General features: G+C 47.0%; 1 protein-coding gene across 2 annotated transcripts in view; it reads left to right on the top strand.

Annotated features, from left to right (window-relative positions):
* Positions 1–2,914: 2,914 nt before the first annotated feature.
* Positions 2,915–10,693, top strand: part of CECR1 (cat eye syndrome chromosome region, candidate 1) — a 25,357-nt gene continuing 17,578 nt past the window's right edge. Inside the window, exons 1-2 of one of the 2 annotated variants that reach the window (XM_018562104.1) lie at positions 2,915–3,000; positions 3,378–3,536. The gene's annotated coding sequence lies outside the window, so the exon portion shown is untranslated. Of the gene's footprint in view, positions 3,001–3,317; positions 3,537–10,693 lie in introns of those variants that run through there. The other variant, XM_018562103.1, reaches the window with a different exon arrangement.

The raw sequence follows: 10,693 nt of genomic DNA on the forward strand, positions 1-10,693 counted from the left end.
TTGAGGTTTTCATGAGCTGTAAGCCATAATCATCACAATTATGACAAATCACGGCTTGAACTATCTTGCTTTGCATGTAATGAGTCTCTCTCATATATTAGTTTCACCTTTTAAGTTGCATTAGTGAAATAAATGAACTTTTGCACAATATTCTAATTATTCGAGTTTCACCTGTAAAGGGGCAATGTAGTGTGTTCTGTGACTGCACGTTCTGAGCGATTATTGGAACATTTCATTTATAGTCATTTTTGATGTCATGTTTATACACTATATTGCCAAAAGTATTGGGACGCCTTTACACGCACATGAACTATAATGGCATCCCAATCTTAGTCTGTAGGGTTCAATATTGAGTTGGCTCCGCCCTTTGCCGCTATAACAGCTTCAACTCTTCTGGGAAGGCGTCCACAAGGTTTAGCAATGTGTCTATGGGAATGTTGGACCATTTGTGAGGTCAGGTACTGATGTTGGAGGAGAAGGCCGGGCTCGCAGTCTCTGCTCTAATTCATCCCAAAGGTGTTCTATCAGGTTGAGGTCAGGACTCTGTGCAGGCCAGTCAAGTTCCTCCACCCCAAACTCCCCCATCCATGTCTTTATGGACCTTGCTTTGTGCACTGGTGCGCAGTCATGTTGGATCAGGAAGGGGCCATCCCCAAACTCCTCCCACAAAGTTGGGAGCATGAAATTGTCCAAAACGTCTTGGTATGCTGATGTCTGAAGGCTGGGTTCACACCTGGGCGTTTTTCAGCGCTGATCGAGCTGAAATCCTATTAATTCCTATGGGCATGGTTCCCACCTGGGCGTATTTCAGGCCGTTTTATCGCGCTGAAAAACGCGCTACACGCGAAAAAGTACTCAAGCTTCTTTTTCGCGCGTAGGGGCAGATTTCAGCGCGTATCTATTGGTATTCCCGAGTGTGGCTCGGGGTTAATTTTCTGTACCAAAGCAGTAACCCCGAGCCACACTCGGGAATACAGCGTAGGTCTTACCTTGTCTGCCACTGCCGGCATCCTCCGGCCACTGCCGGCATCCAGGCCTCCAGGTTCTGTCCCTTGCGAGCGTCCGCGTCGCAGGGGGGCGGAACCGGCGGGAAGTTTAAAAGTAAAAAAAAAATACGAATAACAGATGGGGAAAAAAATTAAAAATCATGCCGCCTGGGAGGTTAAAAAACTCGAACGCGCGTTTCATTGGACAAAAAAAACGTGCTTCAAACACAAGGGCAAAAACGGGCATAAAACGCGCCTATTAGGAACGCCCAGGTGTGAACCCAGCCTAAGAGTTCCCTTCACTGGAACTAAGGGGCCAAGTCCAACCCCTGAAAAACAACCCCACACCATAATCCCCCCTTCACCAAACTTTACACTTGGCACAATGCAGTCAGGCTAGTACCGTTCTCCTGGCAACCGCCAAACCCAGACACGTCCATCGGATTGCCAGACAGAGAAGCGTGATTGGTCACTCCAGAGAACACGTCTCCACTTCTCTAGAGTCCAGTGGCGGCGTGCTTTACACCACGGCATCCGGCACTTTGTATTGCACTTGGTGATGTAAGACTTGGATGCAGCTGCTCGGCCATGGGAACCCATTCCATGAAGCACTGTTGTTGTGCCAATCTGAAGGCCACATGAAGTTTGGAAGTCTGTAGATATTGACTCTGCAGACAGTTGGCGACTTGTGCGCACTGTGCGCTTCCACATGCGCTGACCCCGCTCTGTCATTTTACGTGGCCTACCACTTCGTGGCTGAGTTGCTGTTGTTCCCAGCTGCTTCCACTTTGTTATAATACCACTAACAGGTGACCGTGGAATATTTAGTAGCAAAGAAACCTCACGGAACACCTGAATCCAATGATTTGGAGGGTGTCCCAATACTTTTGGCAATATAGTGTATTTGCTGATCAGTATTTTAATATTATTTCCTATCCAGATCTATAGACTTTCCCCTCTGTGTTTCTTTGTGTATCAGGCTATGCACCATCCCTGCTATACAGTTGCTGAAGTGAAGGGGGTGAGCCACGTAGACAGTACAGAGCATTCAGTCTAAGCAGGCCCCCATGTATATACAGAGAGGAGCAGTACAGCACAACCATTGTGCAGCATTACTAGGCAGGAAGCAGTGCCCGCACATTGAACATTTGGATAGCTCTGTCATATTCTGCAGTGCAGTACAGAGAACACTGAGCCAGTTACATCAGCCTCTGTACCAGAGAAGCTTACACTCTAATGTTCCCCACATTCTCACACACTATTATTACTAATTTATATAGTGCTGACATATTCCTAAGCGCCGTACAGAGAACAGAGAGCCAGTCACAGTATTTTCTGCACTAGAAGAACTTACACTCTTATGTCCCACCACAGTCACACACTGGTATTATTATACATTTATATAGTTCTGACATAACCCATGGTGCTGTACACAGCGCACGCAGCCAGTCCCATTAGTCTCTGCACCAGAGGAGCTTACACTTTAATGTCCCCCCACAGTCACACACTATTATAATACATTTATGTAGCTCTGACATATTCCGTAGTGCTGTACAGAGAACACTGAGCCAGTCACATACATTTATCTAACTCTTAGTACAGTGCAGCAGATAATATGGTCATGGCAGCCACATGCGTCCTCTGGCAGTGAACAGGTTAAACTTCTTTGCTTTCTCTATTATTTTCGGTGTTTACTTCCTGCTCTCGGTTAGTTATTTCCTTTTTCTTGTTTTCGCATTTCTATGCAGCACCTGTATGTGAGCGGTCTGATGTATGGAACTGCTGGTGTGCATGCCTGAAGTCTCTGATGGGGACATTATCACTCTAGGTGTCAGTCTAGGGACCGCCTGTGGGCATGGCCTGCCTCTCTCACCATTGGCGGGCTTCTGTGACGTTGGCCTTTAGGAGGGGGGAGGCTCCAGATGGCAGTTGTTGTGCTCTGTGAAGAGTCAGAGGCTACTGTCAGCTGTAGGACAATAGGGAAGGATCAAACTGCAGGATAATCACAGATCAGGTCTGTGTGTCTCCCTCCGTCTCCTTCACTGACCTTTTGTCTTGATGTCCTTCTGTCTTGCTGACTCTCTGTCTTGCGGTCCCTCTCTCTTGCTGACCCTCTACCTTGCTGTCGCTCTCTCTTGCTGACCCTCTACCTTGCTGTCGCTCTCTCTTGCTGACCCTCTACCTTGCTGTCGCTCTCTCTTGCTCACCCTCTGTCTTGCTGACCCTCTGCCTTGCTGTCCCTCTCTTTTGCTGTCCTACTGTCTTGCTGTTCCGTTGCCTTTCTAGCCTTCTGTCTTGCCGACCCTCTGCCTTGGTGTCCCTCTGTCTTGCTGTTCCCTTTGCCTATCAGTTTTGCTCTCTCTCCTCCTCTGATTTACACCACTGCGATAGAACTGCCAGTCTCTTTGCAGCCAAACCTGCCCTTGCCCTGCCACTTGGCAAAAGGTGCTGCTGCTCGCGCCAGCACATAGCGGCTCTTGAGGCAGACACTTGCAGCGGTGGTGAGGCGTGAACTCAGATTACACACTGCCAGCCCAGAGGGGACTCTCAGTAAGTAATTACTGTAACAGTTATGTAAAAGTCCATTTTAAAACTGTTGGTGACATTGTTGCATGTTTGCTGTTCCATATTTTCATGGCCATATTTCATGTGTAGATTTGTAGATTCTCCCTCTGTGTGTATCAGGTGAAAAACTGCTCCACCTCCCATCAGACTATTTAGAAGCACTGGTGCTCAGCCTGGGCTTCTGTCCATCCACAGACCGTAAAATGAAGAAAGCCATTACACGGCAACAGGTCCTTGCAAGTATTTATTTCAAAGCAAAGAAACAGCTCCGGACAATCATTCTGACGCGTTTCTCCCTATAAAGAGGCCTCAATTATAGGCATGTAAGCAGAAGCGCATCAGCATGATTGTTGCTGTGTGCTGGCTTTCTTTGTTTTATGGTATTAGGTGAAAGCATTTATCACTGTCATCAAATGAGTGCTGACTGAGGATTCACCATAAAGCCAATGATACCAGGACAATGTACGATCTCTGAGCAGAGTGATGGAAATATATTCAGGGAAAGGAGGAGTAAAGTGCACGTCCTTCCACAGCTCAAATTCAACTCAACTTCCTTCTGAAAAAGCTGAAATTCGAGCAGTGCACGGCCAGTTTAAGTTCCATTAAGGGGAATTTCCTTCACTTTCTTTCTTGTGACACAACAGGAAGTAGGGTTGCCACCTTTTCTTCAAGGCGAAACCCGACCACTCTAGCCACGCGTGGACATTTTTTTGGGAGAATGAACCGTGGCTTATTCATATGTAAATAGCGCCACCCATTCATATGTACACTATATTGCCAAAAGTATTGGGACACCCCTTCAAATCATTGGATTAATTTATTCCGTGAAATTTCCTTGCTACTAAATATTCCACGGTCACCTATTATAACAAAGTGGGAGCAACTGGGAACAACAGCAACTCAGCCACGAAGTGGTAGGCCACGTAAAATGACAGAGTGAGGTCAGCGCATGCTGCAGTGCGCAGAAGTCGCCAATGTCTGCAGAGTCAATAGCTACAGACCTCCAAACTTCGTGTGGCCTTCAGATTGGCACAACAACAGTGTGTGGAGAGTTTCATGGAATGGGTTTCCATGGCGGAGCAGCTGCATTCAAGTCTTCCAAGGCATCAGCATACCAAGACTGTTCCAACATGACCGCGCATCAGTGCACAAAGCAAGGTCCATAAAGACATGGATGAGTGGGTTTGGGGTGGAGGAACTTGACTGTCCTGCACAGAGTCCTGACCTCAACCCGATAGAACACCTTTGGGATGAATTAGAGCGGAGACTGCAAGACCGGCCTTCTCGTCCAACATCAGTACCTGACCTCACAAATGGTCAAACATTCCCATAGACACATTCCTAAACCTTGTGGACGAAGAGTTGAAGCTTCTATAGCGGCAAAGGGTGGGCCAACTCAATATTGAACCCTACGGGCTAAGACTGGGATGCCATTAAAGTGCATGTGTGTGTAAAGGCCGGTGTCCCAATACCTTTGGCAATACAGTGTAAATATCACAGTCGAGACTATTTTCAGTCGGGGGCCAGTAGCCCCTATCTTAATTTTGGTTGCCCCTGTCTGCGTGACATCTTGTGTCCGGGTTTCTGTTGCCATGCAACCGGGACACAGCATTCAAAACCTGGACTGTCCGGGTTAATCCTGGGCAGGTGGTAACCCAAACAGGAAGTGATAGGAAAGCTCTGCAAACAGAGGGGTTACCCTCTGACTTTTTATACTCCTGCAGTAAAGATCTCTAATTTAGTTCATGGCTTGGCATATAAGGTTTCTTTAACCTTCGAGTATTTTCACTCCTTATGTGATATCCTTACTACTTTAAGGGCCAAAACACACTTCTCCGCTACATTGCGTTGCAGTAACACACACATTAACGTGCATTGGCGTGTTGCAGTGCCATTAATTTAGCATTGCATTGAACCATAACCCACGGTAATGGTGCGTTGTGTTTCGCTGTGTTGCCAAAAATGGTGCATGTCGTATTTTTCATTTGAACAGTCTGCCCTAATGCAAAGCATGTGCACATGTGCTAACGCACATGCATTAACACAGTGAGTGCACCAAGACACCAAGTTCTGAATAACAGGCATGCATTCCTGAGAATTCAGGTGCAGAGGTATCACCACCAAAGTCATGAGAAATATAAAGAACTGTTAGGTGGTGTGAATTGAGGGCACACTGATAGATTAGATAGATTTTCTCAGTCAATAAAGACCCGGGGCCCTCATTAAAAAAAACTTGGGGCACCAATTAAGGACCCAAGACACTCAGTAGAAGACCTAGGACATTCAGTAAAAGACCATGGGCACTTAGTAGAAGACCATGGGCACTCAGTAGAAGGCCGGGGACACTCAGTAGAAGACCATGGGCACTCAGTAGAAGACCATGGGCACTCAGTAGAAGACCGAGGATGCTCAGTAGAAGACCATGGGCACTCAGTAGAAAACCCAGGGCACTGGTATCGGACCCAAGCCACTCAGTAGAAGATCCAGTCACATAATAGAAGACCCAGGGCACTCAATAGAAGTCCTGGGACACTTAGTAGAAGATTCAGGGTACTCAGTAGAAGACCCAGGACACTCAGCAGAAGACCTGGGACATTCAGTAGAAGACCATGGGCACTCAGTAGAAAACCCAGGGCACTGGTATCGGACCCAAGCCACTCAGTAGAAGATCCAGTCACATAATAGAAGACCCAGGGCACTCAATAGAAGTCCTGGGACACTTAGTAGAAGATTCAGGGTACTCAGTAGAAGACCCAGGACACTCAGCAGAAGACCTGGGACATTCAGTCGTAGACCATGGGCACTCAGTAGAAGACCCGGGGCACTCAGTAGAAGACCATGGGTACTCAGTAGAAAACCCAGGGCACTAGTAACAGACCCAAGCCACTCAGTAGAAGATCCAGTCACACAATAGAAGAACCAGGGCACTCAATAGAAGTCCTAGGCAACAACAGAAGACCATGGGCTTCAGTAGAAGTCCTGAGACACCGGTAGAAGACTTAGGGCACTAGTAAAGGGCACAAGGCACTAAGCAAAAGATCAAGGGCACTCAATAGAAGTCCTGGGACAATCAGTAGAAGATTCAGGACACTCAGCGGAAGACCTGGGACACTCAGTAGAAGACCATGGGCACTCAGTAGAAGACCATGGGCACTCAGTAGAAAACCCAGGGCACTGGTAAAGGACCCAAGCCACTCAATAGAAGATCCAGTCACACAATAGAAGAACCAGGGCACTCAATAGAAGTCCTAGGCAACAACAGAAGACCATGGGCTTCAGTAGAAGTCCTGAGACACCGGTAGAAGACTTAGGGCACTAGTAAAGGGCACAAGGCACTAAGCAAAAGATCAAGGGCACTCAATAGAAGTCCTAGGCAACAACAGAAGACCATGGGCTTCAGTAGAAGTCATGAGACACCGGTAGAAGACTTAGGGCACTAGTAAAGGGCACAAGGCACTAAGCAAAAGATCAAGGGCACACAATAGAAGAACCAAGGCACTCAGTAAAGGTCCTAAGCAGCAACAGAAGCCCTTGGACTTCAGTAGAAATCCTGGTACACTGGTAGAAGACCCAGGCACTATCCAGAAGACCAATAGGCAATATCCTGGACACCAGTAATAGACCTAGGACACTAGTAGAAGAAACAAGTCTCTCAACAGAAGCACTTGTATTCAACCCTGGGCACTTAGTAGAAGACTTTGGACACCAGCAAACGAAATGGGGTATTCTGTAGAAGGCTCATGGCACTCAGCAGAAGATCTGGAGCACTCAGTAGCAAACCCAGGGTACCAGTAAAGGACCCAAAACACTCAATGAAAAATCCAGAATATGCAGTAGACTTCTCAGCACTTCTCTTGTTCTGTATGCTATGTGTAATTCTCAGTAACTGTTCTTATTTGGTATGAATGGATGCTGCACAATGCCACCTATACTGTAAAGCTGGCCATACACCTATAGCTTTTCTATAGATTTTCTATGGTCAGATGGAAAAAGTGCAACAGATTCCTTCATCTACGTGAAAATGTGTGGATGTCGGAATCTCCCACTGAGCCAAGCTTCAGTATCTTGCCAGTCGGCCCCGCAGGCTCTTAAAACACCTGAACAATGCCTGCATCCAATCAGATTGTTCAGGTATTTTCATAGCCAGTGGGGCCGACTAGCAAGATACTGAAGCTTGGCCCAGCGGGAGATTCCTCCATCCACACAGTTTGGCGTAGATGGAGGAATCTGTTGCACTTTTTCCATCTGACCATAGAAAATCTGCAGATAATCTATAAGTGTATGGCCAGCTTAATGTTGATGTATTATATCCAGCAGGGGATCAAGGGATGAAGCTGAATGCTGTGGTCTAGAAGGTGTTACTATTCATCCATTGTTTTCCCTCTCACCTGCCTTGTTAATTTATGTTACAAAACTTCCTCTTTCTAATGAATGAAATTCTCTGACCTGCTGCCAAACTTGCAGGAGAAGTCAAATCTTCTCTGCCCTGTAATGCTCTTTAATTAACCTAAGCAGCCACTGGTGCCTTCCGCATCATAAACCTTTCAGAAAAATCTGCAGCTTTATCCTGAAAATGGAGCAAAAGCAATCCACATAAATTACCTTTAACAAGAACATGTTTCCTGCCTGCTGAGTCAGCATGTGAGCTCTCTGACCGGCTCTGCTTGTTTCCAATGATTCTTTAACCCCTTTATGACTAGGCATACAGTATATCCTCCCTTTATGGACAGAAGTGAGTCGATCAAAGGTCAAGTAATATTTTTGTTCTCAGACACAACAGCGTAATAATAGGGCTGAGCAAAACGTTTTCTGAAATGTTGGGGGAAATTTGCAGCTTTTGGCGAAAATTCTACCATTTGCAAAGTTGACTCATTCCAGTGTCAGCTGAAAGTCATTGCTCTTGACTGGCTTCCTGAGAGTGACACCAGCGGGCCACACCTGAGCAATGTCTCAACACAGTTGTTTGTAGTCTCCACCAGGGGCAAGTGTGGCAGGAGATGACGCAGGAACATAATTGGGACACAGTTGTCACCCCATAACAGGAAGTGCCTAACCAATGACCAGGATCGGCTCAAGGCAAGGGGAGGAAGGGACCTCTTTCAGCCCTCTCCTGCACTGAGCAGGGCCAACCAGTGAAATTGACAGCGCAGAACACACTGAAAGAGCAGCTCCCACATTGCAATCAGCAGAGCTGAGCTGTCAGTGTGACGGTTGGCCCCGCTGTGAATAAGGAGCACTGACACTGCTGTTGATAAACAAAGAGCACCAAACAGCTCCACTCCACTCATTACACTGAAGGGGGTCCCACCCTCCATGTGTAATCTGCCGGACTGGCCTGCCAGAGTGACAGCTCTTCACTCATTTATAAATGAAAGCTGGAGTTGATGTCTTCAATCATAAATTGCTGTTAGATGTAGATTGTTTTTAAAATACATTTTCGGCCCTTAGGCCCAATTCACTGTTGGCTTCCAGGGGCAATTGTCCGCACATAATCAGAGCATGCTTTATTACATTTGAAGGGCCGCGTGCAAAGGCAGCTTTCTTTGCTTTGAATAGTGCTCTCCACCTGCAGCTGTTCGTATGAGTCTCAAAGAGCAATTCATGACACTCACCCAATCGGCCCCATTCACAAGTGTTAGTAGGGCCTTATTAACACTCATTTAAAGTGCATGTATAGGCAAATTTATTTTATGTATGATTATTTAATTATTTATTACAGGTATTTATAGCTAAAAATCATGTATAGTTTGTTGCACTGTATTTTTTTTTCTTTGTATTTTACATCTTCTCTCAAATTTTACCTGGTGATCCTGCCAGCAAGCATACTGTCATAGGGTGAGAATAAGGGATGTCCTTGGATTTATTGCGGCCTGAGGTGATCGCCTTGGGGTGCAGATGCTGCATGTTACCTCAGCGCTGGCTCCTCTGTCCAGCATCTTGCCCAGCTCACTGACATCACTAGTTGCCAGGAGCTTGGCGGGACACTGGCCAGATATAGGCCAGATATGACTGGTTGCCAGGAGCTTATCCCGACACCGCCCAAGGCACCACAGGTTGCTAAGAGCTCTTAGCAACCTGGGACGCTCTGGCTGGAAAGGGGGAAGCAGGGACACAGGCCAGATATCATTGGTTGCCAGGAGCTAAGGGTGACACCTGCCAGGGTACCACAGGTTGCTAAGAGCTCTTAGCAACCTTGGACGCTCTGGCTGGAAAGGGGGCAGCAGGGACACAGGCCAAATATCACTAGTTGCCAGGAACTAAGCGGAACGCCGGCAAGGGTGCCACAGGTTGCTAAGAGCTCTTAAGAACCTGGGACACTCTGGCCAGAAAGGCCCCCCCATGTGACTGTAAGAGATGCCACCTGAGGCAACCACCTCAGCCTGCCTCATTAAAGTATCTCACCGTAGGAGCAATGTTGCCACCCGGTTCTGCTTGCTCCTGAGAACTTCAGGTGGGGGCCAGCTAGTATGTAGATGGACCAAAGATAGTAACCCCAAGACCAGAGGAGAGTGTTGTGCCGCATTAACATGCGTTGCATTAAGGCAGCCCATTACTTTGGGTTATATCTACCTTATAATAACATGTGCATCTAAATAAAATAGGAGGAAATGATAACGATGTAAACTATGTATTTCTGGGGTGAAAAGGACCTAGAAAGCAATTTGTAGACCTCTTGATACATGAGGTAATGGCCGACGATCTACATATACCACAATGTGTGTTTACTTTTGTTTTGTTTGTTTTTCATGGCTGGGTTGCTGCGTACATATTCAGGTTTGAAGTGTGCATAGAGGTCTCAGGAACAATGCCGATCTGGCTAAAAAAATGCTCATTGGGATCAGCTAGGAACGAGACCCGTCTCAGAACAACGGGGAAAACGCCCGAGCGTCTTCAGCGGTATAAATTCGCCCCCCTCTGTCTGGGTCACTGTGAGGCTCGTATCCCATGAGCCCCTGCTGCTGCCATTATTTACCGGGGTCATGAAAAGTTTGCCTTGTACCCTGTCAGCGTGAAAGCAAGGACAGAGCTTAAGCCTGGGGGCGCGATGGCGGCTCAATCCCATGACTTAATATGATGTAACCCAGTCTCGCTGTCACAGCGATTGTGTATCAATGCAGAAAGAACAATCTGAAGTAAATTGT

The sequence above is a fragment of the Nanorana parkeri genome, unplaced genomic scaffold, assembly GCF_000935625.1.
Source record: "Nanorana parkeri isolate BGI_ZX_2015 unplaced genomic scaffold, ASM93562v1 scaffold560, whole genome shotgun sequence".
In the NCBI taxonomy this organism is placed as follows: Eukaryota; Metazoa; Chordata; class Amphibia; order Anura; family Dicroglossidae; genus Nanorana; species Nanorana parkeri.